Raw genomic sequence first — 20457 nt, 5'->3', positions numbered from 1 at the left:
ACAGACTGTGGATGGGGAAGGCGGCAAATAAATGGCTCACATATACCGACAGAAAAATGATATTAAAGCTGAAGAATTTACAAGGAATATGGTTTGGACTGATGTTTATAGACTGGAATATTATTATTACATTCCTACTTGTATAGTTTTATGAAACAGAGCAGTGAATAGGACTGAGCTTTGTTTTGGCGTTTATCCACTCGGCCCTTCGTCATTACTCAATCTACTGCTTTATCAGTCAGCTGTTTAGTAGCCCATCTGTGAATCTGTGACCCTTTTCTCATTTATATAGCACAGAAGGTTGTGAGTGGTGGATATAATTCTTCTCACACACCATCTGAGACTCCAACAGCCCGAAGCCCTTTAATTACCCCAGAAAGCTCGACATTTTGACTCAGTTTGAGCTTCGTCTTTCATCTTTCACATGAACTAACCCTCTGAACATTGTCTCGCACCCACACACTTACACAACAAACACAAACACATAAGCCACACATGCCCATGTGAGGATTTTATGATTTGTTAATGAGGCAGTGAGGATGTTGCTCATGCCCCGCCAAGTAGGATGCAGCTGGATGGCACTGACCACACCTGCTGACATCACGCTACCATGATGTTTGTTTGTGTGTTGTTTAATTTGACAGAGATGAGATAATGGATTATTGGACGGGTTATTTTTATGTGATCTGGCAAACCTGGGTAGTTAAGTGAGAGTGTTCACTTACCTGTACCCTGTACTTGATATTGGCCTTTAACCTCCATGTGGTTGTTGAGATTTGTCAGCTGCATGTCTGTAATGCACATTTCCCGTTTCCACTAAATGCCAAAGGTGGTCTGTTGGATTGCGATTCAGTGACTGTGGACGCCATTTGAAGGCAGTTGGTTGTCAGGTTCAAGATGATTTGAGGTTTTTGACATGGTGCGTTATCCTGGTAGAAGGAGCCATAAAAGTTTGAGTACACTGTGATCATAAAGGAATAGGCATGGCCAGCAACGATACTCAGTTAAGCTGTGGTGTTTAAACTGTGCTCAACTGAAACTAACGGCTCCAAATTGCCAAGAAAATATTCCCCACACAGTCACACCACTGGCAGCCTGAATCATTGACAGAAGACAGGATGAATCCATGCTTTAATGTGGTTAGCTCCAAATTCTGACTCCACTATTGAGAATCATCAAACCAGGCAACATCTTTTCAATCTTTTGTTGTCCATTTTTGGTGAGCCTGTGTGAATTGTATCCTTGGTTTCCTGTTCTTAGCCGACAGGAGCAGCACCGGTGTTCATCTTCTTGTACATTTTGAGATGCTCTTCTGTATGCTGATTGTCATGATTGATTGAGTTACTGCTGCCTTCCTAACAGTTTGAAGTAGCCTGGTTATTCTACTCTGTACTCTGGCATTAGCAAGGCGACAACTGCCGCTCACTGAAAATAAACTCTAGAAATAAACTCAAGAAAATATCAGTAGGTCAGCAGTTGGTGTCCATCTGGCACCGACAACCATTCTTCTCCATTCTGATGCTTATTTTGAACTTCAGCAGGTCATTTTAACCATGTCTGCATGCAAAATATATTTTGTTTCTGCTGTTTGATAATAGCACAAGGTCTGCCCAGTAAAGGTGGGTGTATACTTCATACTCTAAATACAAGGTGCCACATTTCTAATACTGGAAATTTCCACTCTCAGAATTTTCTGTTTCAAAACATATTATATCTACAGATATGAAAAAGAGTAAACACTGACATTTAATTTTGTAAGTAAATTTCAAGTGTCTATGAAATACATTGTAGATTAAACTAAATAATGCTATACAGTGGTCCCTCGCTATAACGCGGTTCACCTTTCGCGGCCTCGCTGTTTCACGGATTTTCTTTGTGTGCAATTTTGCATGTTTTTTTTTTTTAACGCATTGTGTTCTGTGTCCTGATTGGCTGTAGACTGTTGTCAAACATTCTTGTGCCGTGTCTCCTGTACAGTACAGAATGCGTTCAGCTTGTCAAATTTACATAAATCTTCAATCATTAGCAGCATGACTCTGAAGTGCTGTACTGTATGTTTGTAAGTTTTCTCCCCAACAAACACAACACTTTCGACGAAACGTTTTGCACCATCAAAGGCTCCTGCGGGTGTCTTTGGTTTCATTCTATAATACTGGACTTATTTTTCTACAAAGGTTTGAAATTTGAGAGTGTTTAAACAAGAGAGAAAAGTGTGAAAAAGTTCATGCCTGTCTGAGAAAAGTGTGTAAAGTGTGTAGTGAGGTTTTTTTTACAGCCTTAAAACATCTATAATAATTGTAAAAAATAAAGTTGGCTACTTCGCGGATTTCACCTATCGCTGGTTATTTTTAGAACCTAACTCCCGCGATAAACGAGGGACCGCTGTATTCACAAGGTAATTCATGATGGAGAGATCTTAAGACCTATAAAGAGACCGAATCTATTTTGCTTGTATATTTGATGGAAAGGCCAGCAGCGCCTGTGTGACAAGTACAAACACACATGCATACGCACATCTTCTACCAAAGAATCCCAAAGCTGCAGCTCAAAAAAAATCCACATCACAGATTCCTGCCTAAATGTGTCCTGACCGTGTGGTACATTGAAGGCTCAGATTCAGAAAGTTCCTTCCATCAGTGAGCCAAGAAAAAGTGTTTTGGTTAGACAGACGAACAGCAGGCATTACTGTCAGGGAGTATCACTGTCCATGTCTTCTAACTTGGCTATGAAAACAGCATTTATAGGTTTATTAACAACACCCTGTATTACTAGAGGTCATAGGAACAGTTACTGGTGTATGTGACAGTTTGTTTCCCTTTCATAATGGGCTCCGAGTGGGGCAGGTAATTATGACAGGCGGTCTCTTGGGCTGCACATTGATGAATGAGTGTTTACAGTCCTGGGACAAAGTACAACACAAATGTTGGAGCCTCGGAGTATCTGGGCATCTTATTACTGGCAAGCACAGCCTTTAACAACATAATGATATTTTATCCCTGCTCTTTATACTGTCTTCCCCCTGCCTTTTCATTTATATCCCCTTCTACCCCCATGTCTGCATTACACTATATTTTCCCATCTTTTTCACCAGTGTTCAGTTTCACCCATTTATCTTTGTGCTCTTCTTTGCAATTTTATTGTTTTTCAATATAAATACTTTTCTATCCTGTCTTCCTCCTCTCACCCTCAACTGATCGTGGCAGCCTGGTTCTGCTGGAGGTTTCTTCCTGTTAAAATGGAGCTTTTCTTTCCCACCGTCACCAACTGCTTGCTCAGAGCGGGGTCCTTACAATGTAAAGCGCCTTGAGGCGACTGTTATTGTGATTTGGTACCATATAAATAAAAATGAATTTAATTGAACTGAAAATGAATATTCTGTAGGAGAGGAGTGGCCATGCTGTCAGTGGCTACCCACAATCCTTTGCACCCAAAGCTAGTTTGAAGAGACCGACGCACAAATAGACAGACTGAGGGCTGGTCTGGGCTTTTTTTCTGTCAACGTAGCGCATCACATTGAGTCTCTTTTGAAGCTGGGGCCATGGTCCGACCTGTGACTTACAGCTTGGACTCTTAACTGTAGTTTACAGCCTTAAATGGGTCATGCCTTTTAGTGCTGAGTTTTAATGTGATTTCATCAGCCTTGGCCAAGCAGGCACGAAACACGTTTTTAAAATGTGTGCCTGATTTGAAAATGTTTGGAAACCTTAACTTTATGAAGCAGTCGACTTAAAACTTAGCAACGGAGACCAGTCGGGATGTTTTCCCCTGCGAGTTGCTCGGCAACTCAACTGTTGTATGAGATGGTGATGAGTGAGAATAACAGTGTTTTCAGCTTTGTCTGAATAGCTGCACTTTGTGCTAAATATATTGGAAGAGTGGAGATGTTGTTTGGTAACAGTTAACAATGAGAGAAAAATAATATGCACCACTGCAACGATTTACAAAGTCAAACGCATACGTTTTTCATAAAACAAATAAGTGTAACGCATTCAAGTCATTTTTTTCTTACTTTGAAATGTTAAGAGCAACTCGCTCTGACCTTGGTGTAGGAGTGTGCATGCCCTATGCTCTCCTCACACACTGCTTCAGAGAAAAACCCACAATGTGTTTGTCACATGTCAGCGGTGATAATGTAGCAGTCTGCCTTGGTGTACAAAGTTTCTTTTACCTGTAAGCGATGTTAGCTTAGCTTTACATGACACTTGTTATAAACACTCATTAGTACAAGATTACTTTAACCTTTGAAGTGAGGGCCAGGGCTGCTGTTTTCTACTCCAGTAGTTTCATATTGATAGAGGCATGATATTCTCATGTGATTCAGCAAGAAAACAAAGAAACAGATTTCTCCAGATGTGAAACGGTTACTTAAAAATAGCCGGATATGACATAAAAAATGCTGCAATGCAAAGTAAACCAAAAAGATCCAATAACAATATTAAATCTGCAGATTTGCTTGTGACCAATTCCTTCAGATCGTTACACAGTGCTGTTTTGTCAGCTGTGTCGCCTTGTTACACACAAGTTCTCATTTGGCATTGTTGCCTTGATGCTTGGCTATGCTGAGTGCCAAGACATAATGGTCCCGTAATCTACGGCCAGCATTATGATGTTACAGGGGGTGGCGGTGGTGGCATAAGTCGCAGGTTTGTCAGCCAGGAAACTGTGGTTTGTGTCCTGTTGAGACCTTTGTGTTTTGCACTTTTTCATCCACTCTTTAATTTGCTTTTTTCACTGGCTGTTTAGGTTTAGACACTAAAAACTACTTGGTTAAGTTCAGGAAGAGATTGTGGTTTGGGTTCAAATATGGCACTTCATACAGTAACACTGTCAGGAGTCAGGAGTGACACATCACTAATACCATCCCCCAGACACCAAAGGACATCTTGTGGGTAAATGTCCTATGCCGGTAAATATAGCATGGTGAAGTTTTCTTTGTGAATCCCTGCTGAAGCTGTGGATTTACTATTATGGCCTGCCGCCATCTTGTTTTGGACAAGATAGCCAAATGCTAAGTTATCAGCTAACTTGAGCAAGCAGAGAAACAGCAGAGCTTCAATGACTAAAACAGGAGCACGCTGCTAGTGTGACAAATCCTAGATTATTGCATTAAAAAGTCCAGAACCAGAGAGAGGCAAGAGATGAAGCCTTAACAGAAATCTAGCAGGTAAACTGCCTGTTTTGGGATCCAGCTGTCAGAATCAGAGCAGCCCACACCCCTGAAAATGCCTTAATTGTTAACACTTAATCAGATGAGTTTAAAAAGATTCCCCCAAACAGCCCATCATGAATGGAGATCAAATCCATTATTTCTGCCAGGCTGAAGTAAATTTGGGCATTTTCAACATAGTAGTCTAGTAGTAGCCTAAAGTGACAGAGAAAATGTTGTGCTGGCTTTATTTTTCAGCCTTCGGGGTTGGAGCTTGATTTATACCCATCACTAAAACTGGAAAATATTGAAAACTAAATTGGTGAAATAACATTTAGTACACATGCAACTGTTATCTGAAGGATCCAAGGAAAACTCAAAACACTGTATAAGTGATTGAGTATAGCTTTATTTCTCTTTTTCTTTTTTTCTTTTGAAAACTTACTCAGGACTCTGCTCTGTAGCTGGTGTTATTGTGACTGGACCTTTTTGCTGAATTTTAGCTTCTTGTGTAGGTTTCGAGCCTTAGAGAGAGCAGCAGAAAACCAAGGAAAGAGAAGACGACACGTTGGAATGAAAACCAATAAATGCACCTCTCTACGTATCAAGACAAACAGGAGGAAAATGGATCGGGGTGCGCTCACTTGCTCGTTTGGAAACCATCAGCTGATGTTATCTGTCGATCAGACCGCCGTGTGGCTGATGGTGGCAGCTAAATCCTTCTAAATACGACGAGGTGGTGAGAGGACCAAATCCAGTGAGCAATCAAAACACAGAGAAAGGGGCTGAAATGGGAAAGAGAGAAACAACTCTGTGGACACAGCAAATTTACTCCTAATAGACTATGACAAGGACCCATTTTTAGTCCTGCGGTTTTGGTTTTGAGTGTGTGAGTGTGTAGACAGTCCAGGAAAAGAGATCATTGTCTTGCGATGAAAGATGAAGCCCGTGTGTGTGTGTGTGTGTGTGTGTGTGTGTGTGTGTGTGTGTGTGTGTGTGTGTGTGTGTGAGAGAGAGACTCTGGTCACATGTTCAACGAGTTCAACATTTGATATGAAGGTTTTCAGCGACTTCACATCTCTCACTGTCCCTTTCTCTGATAATATGCAGGAATTCTCAGCGAGCGTTGCGGACTTCCCTTTTTCCGTTGTTAAACTGTCTCATTGGTATCAGCTCTGACTCACAGAGTTGGGCTGTTCTCGTCTTATGCCGCTTCTCTTTTTTTACTTGACTTTTGTCAACAGACCACTTAAAAGGAGAACAATAAAGCACAAGAATTTTAATCGGGTTTTAAACAGACTTCATTTATTTTAACCCCTCCTCCACCTATCCCTCCATCATCTCTCATCATGCCCGTGCCCCTACACCTCCCCGTTCTTGTTGAATGCACTCATGCATGATGGTCTGAACTTGATAGACATTCAGAGGGCAAAGGAAATAGAGCTGTTAGCATGTGCATGCATAAATAGAGCATGTGTGGTCTCTCTGATTGGCCTCCATGTGTGTTTTCCATTTCTTTCTTTTACATACTATGTTTCTAAACGTAAATCAATCTAACGCTCAGATCTTGCTAACTTTCATCTCCAGCTCTTATTTTATTTTCATCAACAGCGAGGAATGTGTTAGTTTTATGTGAAGTCAGTGCATATGCCAACAGGCCTGTGATGTGGATGCCAAAGTATGACGAGACTATTCGGGCTAGCTGTCAGACATTAGCTCTAGATGGATGTGAACGAATAATTGTGAGGAAGTTGAGCTGTGAAGGAAAAGAATGTGGAGGGCAGATAGAGATGCAGAGTTTGGTTGCCTACAGCTGTCATTGCCTAGTAACTGTTTTCTTTTCTTGGTGATCCCGGAAAAAGGACTGGAAGACAGAGAGACAGGCAAGGCAGGGGCTCAAATGTGGGGTGTGTAATTTAGGCGGAGGGATTTTTAATGAGTGGAGATCTCTGCAGGTAACTTCCTCTGCACCCTCCTTCCTCCTCTCTGTCTCCACCATCTCCCCCCAACGTAGGGGGGAGAAATCCATCTGGTTGGACTAAACAGCAGATTAGCACATTAGCACTGGAAGAAGGGAAGGCATGCACCACGGGAAAGACCCAAGCTTACATATGACATTGGCACACATGGCGTATGACTCATTAAAGGCAGACATAAAAGTTGCACTAATTTAAAGGCGAGCTCCATCCGCCTTCGTTAACAGATGGTAAAAGTTTCCCTCGTGATTGTAGATTTTATACTTTGTACACAAGATGCTGCACACATCTGAAAAGAGTGCTTTTGTTTCAGCACAGTAGGAGGAGCTAACCTACAGTGTTTTTAAAAATCCCTCCTGCAAATCACAGTTTTCAATCATCTAGAAGCTACAGTGGAAGATGGGCGAGGGTTAGATACACAACAACCTTTATATACGTTTTCATGTGCAAGCTGCATTAGAAAAAAATGAAGCACATATTCTAATTTGACCTGGGAACATGTTGAGGTATCCTCCTCTGAGACTTTCACCACCTTAAATCCAAGTGTCTGAGATTTTATTTAGGAGTTTAGTGTCAGAGTTCTCAGAATGGCACAGCCAAAGTCTGAGGGATCAAGAGACATACCACATGGGCTAAAATGGCCTTAGCAGGTGAGCACTTGGCATCTGGTAAGCACTGAATGTCATTTCTTTTCTCTCCTTATTTAGGTTTTCTATCTTTTCCCAAACCTATATCTAATATTACAAAAAAGTATTAAAATAAAAGAGGCGTGACAATAGGAGAGGGTAAGCTGCAAAAACAAAAAACAACAACTTAATTCTGAGGAATGCCTCCAAAACACTCATTTGTCTCCTTTGGAAAAACTACTACCAGTCAAGAATGTGGATGTTGGACAATTCAGCAAAACGCTGGAACTTTTTTAAATTCTTTTTTTGTGTGTGTGTGAAATTTGTGCAAAGGAGCTGCAGTGTTACTGTGTACAGAGGTTAGGGAAAGATTGCGGTCACAGTTAAAACAAAGCAAAACAAAAAGCAAACATTGGAGGTTATTGTGATGGGATGCAAACTCTGGTCTGGCCCAGCTCAGGCCACATTTGTTTGCATTGGAGCTGAGATGTAGCTTTGTCCAATGTGAGCGTTATTCTTAGGGTAACTTGGCTGGAGAAAAACACTGGTAGGTAGAACGCAATGTATCCTCTTATAATGTTAAGTCACTGAAGATGCTTGTCTTGGTCTGTGTACTAGTTGATTGAACTGAAGTTACTTGTTAAAGAAGAGTTGATGCAACATATACTTTTAACCTTCCTGTCACTTTAAAGGGTGGAAAGTGGTCAAAACATTCAACAGGTAACTGTGTTTGATTTATTTTTCTTCTAGTCTCAGTTTTAATTATTACAGAACTGAGCTGTGAGAAACTACAGGTATGACTGGAAGGGATGCAGTTTTGCACATGCAAACCAGTGTTTGAAAGAAATTTCATCTGCACTACTGGAGATAGCTCGGACTGAAGAAAGTAAAGCCAATCGAGAATCTGTGGCAAGATCTGAAAACTGCTGTTCACAAACGCTGTCCATCTAATCTGACTGAGCTGGAGCTGTTTTGCAAAGAAGAATGGGCAAGGATTTCAGTCTGTAGATGTGCAAAGCTGGTAGAGACATACCCTAAAAGACTGGCAGCTGGAATTGCAGCAAAAGGTGGTTCTACAAAGTTTTGACTCAGGGGGCTGAATAATTACGCACACCCCACTTTGCAGTTATTTATTTGTAAAAAATGTTTGGAATCATGTATGATTTTCGTTCCACTTCTCACGTGTACACCACTTTGTATTGGTCTTTCAGGTGGAATTCCAATAAAATTGATTCATGTTTGTGGCTGTAATGTGACAAAATGTGGAAAAGTTCAAGGGGGCCGAATACTTTTGCAAGCCACTGTAGCTACTGAGCTGTTTGTAGTTAGCACAACTAGACAAGTCACAGACTCTGTGCAGTCACATAGGTATATTTTACTGCCATTAGTCTTCCCAGGAGTGCTGAGAGAAACTACAAAAAACCCAAGACCTACATCTCCACAGGTGTCAGTTAGTATGTTAAATGTTTAGTTTCATGACAGTACAGTTAGAAAAAGACTGAACAAGTTTGGCTTGTATAAAAGAACATGGCATCACAGTTTAAGTTTGCAGAGTTGCATCTGAAAACCCCCCCACATAACCTCTGGAACAAATGAGACCAAAGAGGACATCTCTTACTATAATGCACAGCCACACATTTGATAACAACCAAACACAGGACATCAGCCAGTGCAAACTGGAGAGGTGATCATTTGGGCCTTTTTTGCAGCCACAGGACCTGCCAATGACCTTCTCTGTATACCAAAGTACTCCAGAGTCAATCATGAGGGCATCTGTCTGACAGCTAAAGCTTCGTGGACGTTTGGTCCTGCAACAAGACAGTTATCATAAGTACATCAACAAATCTACAACAAAATGGCTTTAAAAGAAAAGAATTAAGATGTTGCAGTGGCCTAGGCAAAGTCCGATACGACCTGTGACTCATGAAAACGTTAGTTTTGACATGACTGTTTCCTCTGACATAGCAAATAGTTTTTTGCCAGCTATGAGTGTTTTATTTGTGCATTAGTTGCAGTTTTCATTTGCATAGCACCTTATATCTTTGAATAAATAAATAAAAATATAGAATTTTCTCTTTTTTTCAGCTTGCATTGTGGTGTAAAATTACAATTAAATATTTATACAAATATTTATATTTTAAAAAGAGGATTGAGCCAATTGCCAATAGCAGGACAAAAGAACTATGACTGGTTCTGCCCTTCAAGAATTCGAATTGGACCACAGCAGTCTGTTTGTTAATAGCTTTTCCATGCTAACTTTGCAATCATGGTTACTTTTGCTGACTTACCAGGATAACATCTTACATGTTAACACAGCCGCATGAACATAAAACAATATTTATTTACACACGCACACACATACACAAACATATGCATATACAATCCTTACATTGACAAATATAAGCCTGCCTTTGTTAAGTGTAAGTACACAAGCAGCACAGTTGTACACCAGTTTAATGACCTCATTTTGTTTGGCCAACGAGGTGTGCTGTTAACAACATAACACGTGTTTAATGAACGCACGCTCACATGCATACACTCCAGCGCATGTTGTCTCAGCACCTGAAATATTACCTAGTTAACAAAAACACCATTAAACTGACCTACACCTAAACACGCACGCACAAACACAAACTAATTTCGCCAGGCCATTTTACCACATGCTAACGAAAGGGAACAGACTTTATTAGCTCTTTTTAACAGCCAGCACCCCACCTAATCATGTTCGACTCAAACACATGTGCATTTTCCTACATGAGTCAAAACAAAGATATCAGAGACATGCAAATTGAGATTTTAGATTTTAGCTGGAATAATAATAGCATATCCTGCTAGTTGAGGTCAAAGAAACATGGGGCAATCCAAAGAATCCATCGGATTTCTGTGTCCACTCCATATTTAAACTGGTCCCAGCACCACCACTATTACTAACATTACACCCCTTAATATTCCAACATGATGTATTTTTGGTCTTTTTAGACGATGGAAATCAAATTAAAAGATATGCAAAAGTAACGAAACATCATGCACTCCTAATCCCGAACTGGCAAACATTTATGTGCAATTTTATTGCAGGACAATAAACTTGCTGCAATTTTAGTAAATTTAATCATAAATGGATTTAACTAATCTCTATTTCCTCTAATTGCATTCTGCTATTTGCTTCACTATATTGTGGCCCTTTTTCTGATGCAACCGCACGGTTTTTCTTCGGAAACTGTTTTAGTTCCATCCAATCATGTTGTAGCTTATCTCATCCTCTGAGCCAGAGTCAGAGGTGCTTGTAGCCAGCTGTCAGCTGGGACAGCAGAGGGCCCGGAGGGACTGAGAGGGAGTGAGAAATTTGCTCATTGAATACAGAATGGAGCCCGTTCCAACATAAGACTCAAATTAACAAAATACCAGGGTGCAGCTGACACAGAAAAAACAACAGAGAATGCACTAATCGAAAAGTGTGACTGCTTTGATTAATTCAATGCTTATAAATAATCAGATGTAATATAATAAGAAGAATTTTGACGATTTTCCTAAAACGAAAACAGAGACAGCACAAAATCTTTTGTCCAAGCTTCCAGCTGATTTTAAAATATAGTAAAGTTATGAATGTTATATTTATCATCCTTAAAGCTCTCCAGGGTCTGGCTTTAGCTTTTCCCAGCTTTTGCTCCACACATACCCACACAGATCCTGTGGCAAATCTTTACTAGCAGTTCCTCAGTCTAAACTTAGAGCTGAGGTTGTACAGTTGCTTTTGAGCCCCACAGTCTCTGCAACAGGCTTATTGCATAAATTTGTCTTCAAATTTACATCTTTTTCCTTTGTATTGTCAGTAAAAGCTAAAAAAAAAAAAAAGTAGTGTTTTGGAGGTTTTTTAATCTGAATTTTGGTAATATTTTTTTTGACCCTTTCCTTTTAATTTCTTTGTTACAGTGTACTTGCACTTTTAAAAGCCATAGCACAGACACAGAGAATGACTAAGGTACCGAGCTTTAGTTTACGATGCTTTGAAAAACACAGAGTAATTTTCGGCACATTATTCACACCCTTTAAACAAAGACTCGTCACTCATGACACACCGTGATTTTGGAAAAGAAATTGTGAGCTGGGCTTTTTTTTATGGACACGGGGCATAAAAGGCAGTTTGCACATGTAGCAGTTCGGGGAGCATGGGAACGGAGTTAATATTTAGTGGTCACGGAATCATGGCGGGTAGACCTGGCAGCGCCTTTACTGTCCAAATTAAAACAGCAGAAATCACCACAACAATTGAGAACAGATTTTCACCAAAGGTGCCTTAATGACACTGTCAGCCACTCACCCTGCAAACACACATAAACACAAAAATGCAGCACATGCTAACGCTAATGATCTACCTGCTTAAAGCTTAAAGGATCAAAATCTTATCAGTGACCAGGTCTTTTACATAATCAGTTGGGAAGGGTTTAAATGTGTATATCTTAAAGTATATATACATATGTGTGTATATATATATATATATATATATATATATATATATACATATACATATGTATGTGTGTGTGTGTGTGTGCGTCTAGTAGGCATCAGAAAGCACGCACCCGCTGTTCCAGTCTGTTTCCTCCCCATAAAAAGCAACACTTAGCACTTCATTCTCGAGCAGTCCTGACAACATTATACAGGTTAGTTTAAGAGAAGAGAGGAAAAAAACAAAGCCAGAGAAAACAGAGGGTGAAAAAAAAAAGTTTGAGGGATGGAAAAAAAAAGAACAAAAACGGAAGCCTGATCACTCAGCTGGGAATATTCAGAGAATTGTTTTTAACGAGTTAAATAAATTTTCCCACAAATGAGGTGAGGGAAAGCAAGAGGGGCAGAGCAAGGCGGAGAGAGAGAGCTAGGGTGTCTGTGTGTGTGTGTGTGTGTGTGTGTGTGTGTGTGTGTGTGTGTGTGTGTGTGAGCGAGAGGGAGGTGAAACTGAAGTGAGTGTTTGGCCTGGTGTTGGGAATATTTTACAAGCTGCATTAATGGTTGTTCTTAAAACGCAGCTATTAAGAACCGTCCATAATGTTGTATATCATGGGTGATTATGTTCACATGCGCAGGCTTACGCAGCTAAACACTCCCTCATTAGACACACACACACACAAGCCAAAGCCCTTAAACGTGTGCTGGTCCAACACCTTTTGTGTAAATAGCTGCTTCCTCCTGCCCAAACAAACTGCACCTCTTCTCCAGAGCGCACAATGCAGCAATTCACGCTGGAGTGTGGGTTAGAAAATTTAAAGACAACAGTTGCTGACACGGGGTAACCCCGGTTTCGTTCGTCCTGTTAAAAATACTGATGCACATTGCCACGTGTGGCAAATGTGAGGCCTGTGCATGGCTGCCAGATTTGGCTCTGTTTGGGGTTAGTTGGCTGTCAGCTGGTGTCAAAATTAGTCGTTAGCAACAATACGGCCTGCATGGTTCGTTGTTAGCTCACAGATGTCAACCAGTTTCACCAGTATCACTTTCTGCAGTGTTAACTTGGACTCATTACTGAGACACTCAGATGTAGCAGTAGCCATTTTTGACATAACAGAAGATTTCTACATTTTGCAAAGTACAGTGTGGTTTGGCTCTCTGTCCAGGAGTTAGTTGCATATATGGAGTTTTTTTCTTTTTTAACATTTAGCCTATAAACCCTGTTTGGCTTAAGCAGACTGCAGCGAACAGCTAGGTTGGCATTAAACATAGAAAAACAAGAATCAGTCTATCATACGTCTATGATTCTTTCATTCATATGGTGGATCTAGTACACACTCGGTTCTCCGTCCAGTGCAGGGATGTCAAACTCATTTTACCATGTGGGCCTTGTACAGCCCACTTGATCTTAAGGAGGCTGGACCAGTGAAACAACTCTTTCTGTCAGTGTAAAGAAGTTTAACTACACATTTAATCCTTGAGATATTTAAATATAAGAAAAAGAAGTGCAATTTCAACAGTGCATCTCAGGTTTTTCCACAAAATAAAGAAATTCTGCTTTGGGCTTAAATTGTGTAAGTAATAAAGCTCATTAGCTCATTGCGCAGGCCGTCCACCAATTATAAATGTAATTATATTGTTTATTGACAAAATGTAATTTTATTATTACATATTTTTTTTTACTGTGAATCCACTGTAAAAATCATAAAATTCTTTAGCAGATAGTGAAAAGCAGGAACTTTCTGTTATTGGAATGTGTATCTATTACTTATTTACTTTAGTGTAGCATGCATGGCTATGAAGGATGTCTTTATCAGTTGGAGAAGCTGTAAAACTTATTAAAAAATATAGTTTAAAGGCTAAAAATTGTGTCCAACTCTCCATTTTCTAAAGTCTTTGACGAACCAATTCTGGCCCTGGGCCTTATGTTTGACACCACTAGTGTTTAACTGTGTTGTGTGACATCCCAAAGGTGACCAGACCCAACACCCTCCCAGCTGTCCACAGAGTCCATAACATGGTCTGAAAGTGTATTTTTATTTTCTTCATACATTTCTGTTTGTTTATATTATAAACAACCTCTCCAGCTGTATAATGCTTAGCATAATGCTATGCTACACTAATTGCTTCCTGGCCCTAATGCTGTATAATTTATGCACAGCCATGAGGGTCAGTACAGTTTTATCCCATAATAAATATGTCCCACTGTGTATTTACTGTCTCCCCAGTTAAAACACATAGTATACTGGCCTTAGGAAATCTGCAACACGCCTGCTTTATTTCCTCCTGCAGTTACTTCTGAAAAAGCTTTATTGAACTGGCAGAAGGATCACTGGAAAAGGATCTGATTGTATTTCTAAGTTATAATCCATGAATCATGCGTATATGAGAACAGAAGGGTTGGAAATATTAAGACATCAGACAGTATGGAGCTGAATATTTTCTTTGTTATTCTAGGCGCCAGGGCTTGCTCCCAGAGGAAGTGGCGGGCATTGTGGTCAGTAGCTGACTACAGTATGGAATAGACCCAGTGTTTGTGTGTATGTGTGTCTGTGTGTCCTGAGTGGCGATTGGAGGTGTGTCCATCAGTCCGTCTAGCTCCTCCTCTCTCTCCTTCCTTCACTTTCTGCAGCGCTGCAGCTTCAAAAACTCCAATAAAAGCAATAAACCACACTTTGTGTGTATGTGTGTGTGTTTGATGCACCCCTAAGAAGCACACACACCCACACAAACTCATTTCCTAAGCAAAAACAAACAACGCGCACACATATATTTATGCATGCAGGTAAGCACACATGCGCAAAAAATCCCGCGGTCCCTGCCACCCTCCATCTTCCCGCCTCTCCTGGTTAAATATCCTGGTTATTAAGCAGAAATGTGCTGCAGAATTCTGAGGCTCTGTGTGCAGCACATCTGGCCCGAGCCTTCAGGAAACGACTGGTTCACTTCACTCTTGTCATCACCTTCCAACACATTTCTTTCACGTTTCAATTTGGGAGCGGCACAGCAGGCAGCTACAGCGCACACAAGCACGAATCTGCACATAAACACACACACACATCCACGCGCAGCCACACATGGACACACATCTGGGCATAAGCGCTCAGGCACTGACACACACGGTCCATATTAGCAAGGGTGGGAGTGTACTTTTAGCTGTTACAACGCACCATTTTCAGCCTTTCAGCTCAAAGGGGTGGGCTCCTTTTTCATCCTTTTCTTTATGTATTTTTATTAAAGCTGTCCCCCTCTCTCCCACTTTCTCTCTCTGTCTCCCGTCGGTGTTTTGTTGACAGTAGAAAACCTTTAAACCACCCGTGACACAAACTCCCATTTCAGGCTTGGTCAGGATTGTGTGGGATTAACAGAGTGCGATATACTGAGGCTCTGGGAAAGGAATTTTTTTATGGAAATGTATTGTGTGTGTGTCTGTGTGTGTGCACAAAATGACTTTACTGTCAGTAAAATCTAAAAACAAAAGCCTACTTTTCATCAAGAATTTAACAGAGAGTAGAGTCTTCATTTTCAGACAGATTTTACACATTTTCGAGTCTGACTTATATTATTTAAAGTCTTTAATTTGAACAGTTTGGTGATAAAAAATGAAATTTGATAAAATGATTTAGGTTGGGCGGTACTCGTGACGTCTTTTTTTTTTTTTTTAGACTGCAACTCATTTGTGATACCACAGACAAGACTGCCTGACACTGAAATACTTCAGCATCTCTGTCTTTGTGTAGACTTTAGTTAAGAGTCCAAGACAGCCTTAAATCCAGAGTTATTTGTTTTATGCGTCCTTTCTTTGTTTCAGTTTTTCTTGGCGCAGTATGTGCTCACCAAACACGTTTCCCCGCACTGTTCGGAGACGTAATTTACTACAATTTCTGGTTGAATTCACTGCTGAAGCAACCTGATCTCATTGAAATGTTTCTGTGGGCAGCAATGGTTTGGTCTTTGGTCTGCTGTCACAATACGTATGATGTGGGAGACACACGGCTTAAAGTCTTAGAGTCCGGCTCGTCGTTGTCTGTTTAGAAACCGTGCAAAAGCATTTCTAATCGTCGTCACAGAGGCAAAGACCACAAAACATGTGAGGTTTAAACCACAGCAGCATGCAGGCGCTGACTGATGACACGCTAAGCCTGCTTCGCTGCACTGACTGATGATGACACGTCAAGGAGGTTGCTTCCACTGATGAAGTCATCTGGGATTAACAGCCGGCTGTTTCCTCGCCCCTACGTAGTGACAAACTGAAGTGATAATTCAGGATTAGACAGTGACGTCGTCACATAAAGGTTAAATCCTGCTGTTTCTTTAACTAAAGTGGATTGAAAGTGTATGAATAAGACCTTCTTAGTCTCCTGGTTTTGACATTTGATCACTCCCTTGCAATCTGATCATTGCGTGCCATTAAACAGTATGAGTAAATGATGTTTACTCCTCCTCACAAGCAGGACTACCCTCCTGTACTTCCTCACATGATGAGTGTCATCATGTGAAACACTCGGTTCAGTCAGCTGTGGGTATGCAGGTGGTGAGTGTGAAAGCTTGTAAAGATTGAAACAGACACTAGCAGTTCATTTTCTCAGAGTAATCTTAAACACATTTAGACTCCATTACTACAAATGTAGCTAATGACTCAGGATTTTTTGGCTCAGGAGGAGGAGAAATCTGTTATCGAAAGACAGACAAAGAAAGAAAGCAGACAGATTGGAGAAAAAGAGGAACACTAGTCTTGTTTCTATTATCTGCAATGAAATTGCATGGACGGATTTGCAGGTGGGGCTGTTGCACAAGTTTCCTACATCCACTTGGGGGCAGACATCGACAGCAGCTCTGGCAACACTCACAGAGGTGAGACAGAGGACCTGTTGGAATGTCTTAACTGTGCAATGTCATGTTATTTTATTATATATGCAATCTGAGAGTCACATGACAAACAAAAACTCAGTTTGCAATCTCTGGAGCAATCTGTAGCTCAGTGCTTCTTCCTACTATGTGAGACCAAATCCTATATTTCAGTCCTTACAGCTTCATAAGACCAGTCAACAAATCTCAGGGGGGTTAACTTGTGACTCATAACATTAAATCATTAAATATCACAAACAGTCTAGAAGCCGCAAAGTCTATAGTTACACGCGAGAGCTGTCGTGTTTTATATTTCACTGCATGTTTGGACGTATGCAGTAAAACACCTTGAAGTGGATTAATTTATGTAGTGTTAAAATAATAAATCATGAGTTTGTTTTATGCCAATCTGTGGCATATTCTGAACTGCACTCGTTTTTGTTTGTTTTTTTTGCACAAATCTACAGTTCTAGTTCAATCACTTGCAGAATCCATGTGATTTGTTTTTACTTTAATCATTTACACACTTTGCAGTCGTCCTTTCAACATACTCTGTAATTACATAAATGCATTAGCATCACATGTTCCTTGTATTCTTCTTGCTTTCTGCCGTTTTCCTCCACATTTTGTTACGTCCACTGTTTTTTGCATGCAAATTTTTGTATTGTGCAATACAGACTTGAAATTTTTTAGATAATATGTGGATTTCAAGTTCTTGTTTAAGCTCAAAACGGTCGAATTAAAACATTTAAACAAGGGGCAGTCAGTGCAAGAACGGCCACCGTCGCGACTTTCATGAAACACTCAAACTGTGTGACTGTGAAGTTCATCACGCAGGAGCTTATTTTACAACAAGCACCTTTTTTTGTACAAAAGTGGCAGCGGTAGTAGAAGAAGTGAAAGAATAGGAAACAGAGTGAGGAGATGGTGAGAGGGTGGGGGTCGTGTCTGTTCTAGTGTGGTTTTGGGGAGTTATTTGGTGTTAAAATATGCCTTAATGGTTGCTGGGGATCCATTTATTACAGGCAGGAAGCAGAAGGGGGTTTCTCTTCTCATTTAATGTGACCGCCGAGAAGCTCGCCAAGTCCTACAGGCAAGCCAGCATTCCTGTGCACCAACGCTGCACACACACACACTGGACTATGTTATACACCTAATTATACTGCAGTGCATGTAAACGAAGTTTATGCATGCATGTGTGTCGATGCACAGACGCATCATTTTAAAAACATACACGCATCGCGGTACTTCTAGAAAACTGGCAAATATGTGCGATCTCATAAAAGTGCACACACACAAATAGACTGTACTCGCTGGCAGTGAGAATGACCTTTTCTGAACCATGGAAACACACACATTAACACACACACACACATACGCACAGAAAAGCCTCTGCAAAACATTTAGGCATGGCAGGGGCTGAGGTTATATAAAAAGTCTCTCGAGGGCTTATTAATTCACATTTGTTTTGCAGTTGTGAAGCTTGGTTTCTCTCCTTCTCACTCATCCCGTCTCTGTGTCTAGTTGTCGGTTTTCACTCATTTCCGGTCCGTCGTCGTTCACTTTCTCAGGGATGTATGCAGCTTCCTCCCGTTGCCACACTTTCTTCCCTTCTCTTTCTTTCCCTGTGTTCATCCAGCACAGTCATATCCAGCTTGACAGCCTTTCCCAGCGTTAGGGAGGGTGTGTTAACACCTCGTCCCGCACACATGCCAGGGCCTAAAGACCCGTTTATGAAGTGTAGTGCTCCTGGCGTGTAAGTATGCACAGACATATTTATGCATTGATGGGCTTTGATTTCATATTTTTTGTCTTGTTTTCAAAATATTCTAGAAAAAAACAAAACCTTCATTCCAGTGTAATAACTATGCGCCCCCAGTTGGCTCTTTTTTTAAAAAAAAAAAAATGTTGGCATGGTAACCTAATGGGAGACGAGGCATCCTGATTGTGATCACAGCGAGTTTAACGACAGGCTGTCATGTCGTTTGGTCAAAATGCCAAATCAAATTATACAGTGTAACCACTTTTAAGGCAAGGTAACCATAGAGGCTTCACTTGGTTACTGCAGGCGCTCATTTAAAGGTTGCGTAAGGTTGTGTGTGTGCGCGCGCAAGTGTATTGGGTTACATGGCCGATCTAAGGCTATATCCCTGTTTTCATCAGCTGAGTGAGGAAGAATCCAGTGCCAATACAGTGCAATCTGACCCCTACGTGCAAACAGACGTGCGCTTTAATGCACACAGTAGCAGAAAAGCAGACACACACTTTAATGATGACCTTTTTCTTTAGCAAGTATTGTATCACTGAGTCAGTACAAGACTTGAAGCCCTTCTAACTGCTGTTTTCACTGGAAATCATTGTTCTCGTTTATGATTTGGTTTCTTACACAGGCTTTGATTCAATTCGTGGGATTTGGCCTGTAAATATCTTCTTTGATTTAGAGATTTTAAGAAAGCCATTTGGCGAAAGACTGGAGGAGAGGGGGCAGGAGGCGGGGATTTGTTGTTGACCTCTCACCTCTCTGTGCCAAACAAAAGACCTTGAACATCTAAATAACACTTTTGTAGGGAATCCTTTCTCGAGGTAACCTACCTAAGTGGCTGATGACGTTACCAGCATTCATACTTTTGCTTGGTGTGTTATGTGTTAATTACCCTGTGGTCATGTCCCAGTGTTTTATGTGCACAATAGAAACAAATAAAATCCTGGTATTCCACCCCGACTCTTTGTTGTGCTCACTTTGTTTCTCTCGTTTCTCACGTTTTGTCACGTTTTACATTCCCTCACATGCATTCTGATTTGACTTCAGCAGTCCACCTCGTGCAGTATGATGACATCTGTGAGTCCTTACATTGAGGCAATGATTGTTATTCTCTCACTGATAAATTCAAAAACAGGCCAATCACAGCAGATGCTGGCTATGCTTTTAGTGATGAGCAGTTACATTTCCAGGTCGGTGCATGTCGGGTTATGGCGCAGGGTGTCACAGAGGTTTGCAGATACAGCATGCCTACAGTGTAGCTTAAGCACAGAGTTCCTGTAAGAAGTCAGTACTGATATTAACAGTTGTGATTGACAGGGGATGTTTTCGCATTGTTAACTTGCTCTCTCTAATTAGCCAAAATGAATTGGGGGATTCCCATGATGCATTGAGTATTTCTTTTTCAGTCACCTTTCTCACTCACTATGTGTTAATAGACCTCTCTGCATTGAATCATACTTGTTATTAATCTCTGTCTCTCTTCCACAGCATGTCTTCATCCTGTCTTCTTTCTTTCACCCCAACCTGTCGCAGCAGATGGCCCCGCCCCTCCCTGAGCCTGGTTCTGCCGGAGGTTTCTTCCTGTTAAAAGGAAGTTTTTCCTTCCCACTGTCGCCAAAGTGCTTGCTCATAGGGGTCATATGATTGTTGGGTTTTCTC

The sequence above is a fragment of the Pelmatolapia mariae genome, linkage group LG15 (assembly GCF_036321145.2).
Source record: "Pelmatolapia mariae isolate MD_Pm_ZW linkage group LG15, Pm_UMD_F_2, whole genome shotgun sequence".
In the NCBI taxonomy this organism is placed as follows: domain Eukaryota; kingdom Metazoa; phylum Chordata; class Actinopteri; order Cichliformes; family Cichlidae; genus Pelmatolapia; species Pelmatolapia mariae.
Note: the sequence above shows the minus strand (reverse complement) of the source record.